The sequence below is a fragment of the Octopus sinensis genome, unplaced genomic scaffold (assembly GCF_006345805.1).
Source record: "Octopus sinensis unplaced genomic scaffold, ASM634580v1 Contig10264, whole genome shotgun sequence".
Lineage (NCBI taxonomy): Eukaryota > Metazoa > Mollusca > Cephalopoda > Octopoda > Octopodidae > Octopus > Octopus sinensis.
In genome coordinates this window covers 35,001-38,437 of record NW_021832060.1, presented here as the reverse complement: position 1 = coordinate 38,437, position 3,437 = coordinate 35,001, and positions in this window count along the sequence as shown.

Genomic DNA, 3,437 nt, shown 5'->3' with positions numbered 1-3,437 from the left:
TTCGAGTTCCGCGAAGGTAAGACCCACGTATACACATACTCGTCTACTCTTTTACTCTTTTACTTGTTTCAGTCATTTGACTATGGCCATGCTGGAGCACTGCTTTTAGTCTATATATATATATATATAGTGGCTATTACCATAGCGGATCTATTTTTAGCGCAAGAGTCGACCATATGGTGGTCACCCTCTTATATTTGTGTATATATGTATATATATACTCTTTTACTCTTTTACTTGTTTCAGTCATTTGACTGCGGCCATGCTGGAGCACTGCCTTTAGTCTATATATATATAGTGGCTAATACCATAGCGGATCTATTTTTAGCGCAAGAGTCGACCATATGGTGGTCACCCTCTTATATTTGTGTATTTATGTATATATATACTCTTTTACTCTTTTACTTATTTCAGTCATTTGACTGCGGCCATGCAGGAGCACTGCCTTTAGTCTATATATATATATAGTGGCTAATACCATAGCGGATCTATTTTTAGCGCAAGAGTCGACCATATGGTGGTCACCCTCTTATATTTGTGTATATATGTATATATATACTCTTTTACTCTTTTACTTGTTTCAGTCATTTGACTGCGGCCATGCTGGAGCACTGCCTTTAGTCTATATATATATATAGTGGCTAATACCATAGCGGATCTATTTTTAGCGCAAGAGTCGACCATATGGTGGTCACCCTCTTATATTTGTGTATATATGTATATATATACTCTTTTACTCTTTTACTTGTTTCAGTCATTTGACTGCGGCCATGCTGGAGCACCGCCTTTAAGCGAGCAAATCGACCCCCGGGACGTATTCTTTGTAAGCCCAGTGTCTTTTGTGACGGGCACGTAAACACACCAGCATCGGTTGTCAAGCAATGCTAGGGGACAACAAGACACCACATATATATATACATATATACGACGGGCTTCTTTCAGTTTCCGTCTACCAAATCCACTCTCAAAGCATTGGTTGGCCCGAGGCTCTAGCAGAAGACATTTGCCCAATATGCCACGCAGTGGGACTGAACAGAGAACCATGTGGTTGGTAAGCAAGCTACTTACCACACAGCCACTCCTTTGCCTATATATATGTTATTTTATTTTACTTGTTTCAGTCATTTTACTGCGGCCATGCTGGAGCACCGCCTTTTAGTCGAGCAAATCGACCCCGGGTACTTATTCTTTGTAAGCCCAGAACTTATTCTATCGGTCTCTTTTGCCGAACCACTAAGTGACGGGGACATAAACACACCAGCATCGGTTGTCAAACAATGCTAGAAGGACAGAGACACACAAACATATACACACACGCTTATATATATATACATATATACGGCAGGCTTCTTTCAGTTTCCGTCTACCAAATCCACTCACAAGTCATTGGTCGGGCCCGGGGCTATAGCAGAATAAGACTTGCCCAAGATGCCACGCATGGACTGAACCTGGACCCATGTGGTTGGTTAGCAAGCTACTTACCACACAGCCACTCCTACACATATATATATATACGACGGGCTTCTTTCAGTTTCCGTCTACCAAATCCACTCACAAGGCTTTATATATATATATATATATATATATATATATATATATATATATATATATATACTCTTTTACTCTTTTACTTGTTTCAGTCATTTGACTGCGGCAATGCTGGAGCACCGCCTTTTAGTCGAGCAAATCGACCCCGGGACTTATTCTTTGTAAGCCCAGTCTCTTTTGTGACGGGCACGTAAACACACCAGCATCGGTTGTCAAGCAATGCTAGGGGGACAAACACAGACACACACACTTATATATATATCCATATATACGACAGGCTTCTTTCAGTTTCCGTCTACCAAATCCACTCACAAGGCATTGGTCGGCTCGAGGCTCTAGCAGAGGACACTTGCCAAGATGCCACCCAATGGGACTGAACCCGGAACCATGTGGTTGGTAAGCAAGCTACTTGCCACACAGCCACTCCTGTGCCTATATATATGTTATTTTATTTTACTTCTTTCAGTCATTTGACTGCGGCCATGCTGGAGCACCGCCACTTTAATCGAGCAACTCGACCCCGGGACTTATTCTTTGTAAGCCCAATACTGATTCTATCGGTCTCTTTTGCCGAACCGCTAGGTGACGGGGACGTAAACACACCAGCATCGGTTGTCAGGCAATGCTAGGGAGACAGACACGGACACACAAACACACTCACACATACATATATACATATATACGACGGGCTTCTTTCAGTTTCTGTCTACCAAATCCACTCACAAGACTTTATATATATATATACATATACTCTTTTACTCTTTTACTTGTTTCATTCATTTGACTGCGGCCATGCTGGAGCACCGCCTTTAGTCGAGAAACTCGACCCCGGGACTTATTCTTTTGTAAGCCCAGTACTTATTCTATCAGTCTATTTTGCCGAACCGCTACGTTACGGGGACGTAAACACACCAGCATCGGTTGTCAAGCTATGTTGGGGGGACAAATACACACACACAATCACACACACACACACACACACACACACACACACACACACACACACATATATATATATACATATATACGACGGGCTTCTTTCTGTTTCCGTCTACCAAATCCACTCACAAGGTTTTGTTCAGCCCAAGGCTTTAGTAGAAGATATTTGCCCAAGGTGCCACGCAGTGGGACTGAACCCGGAACCATGTGGTTGGTAAGCAATCTACTTACCACACAGCCACTCCTTCGCCCGATTACATATATACGGCGGGCTTCTTCCAGTTTCCGTCTACCAAATCCACTCACAAGGTTTTGTTCAGCCCAAGGCTTTAGGTGAATATACTTGCCCAAGGTGCCACGCATTGGGACTGAACCCGGAACTATGTGGTTGGTAAGCAAGCTACTTACCACACAGCCACTCCTACGACTATACTACGCCTAGGTATACTTGATAGACATTAATATCCCATGTGTAATAATTGTATATTTCTTTATTGCCCACAAGGGCTAAACATAGAGGGGACAAACAAGGACAGACAAAGGGATTAATTCGATTATATTGACTCCAGTGCGTGACTGGTACTTTATTTATCGACCACGAAATGATGAAAGGCTAAGTTGACCTCGGCGGAATTTGAACTCAGAATGTAACGACAGACGAAATACCTATTTCTTTACTACCCACAAGGGGCTACACACAGAGGGGACAGACAAACGGATTAAGTCGATTACATCGACCCCAGTGCGTAACTGGTACTTTATTTATCGACCCTGAAATGATGAAAGTAAAGTCGACCCGGCGGAATTTGAACTCAGGACGTAACAGAGACGAATACCTATTTCTTTACTACCCACAAAGGGCTAACACCGAGAAGATAACAAGGACAACAAACGATTAGTCGATTATATCGACCTGCGTATTTACTTTATTTATGACCCTGAAATGATGG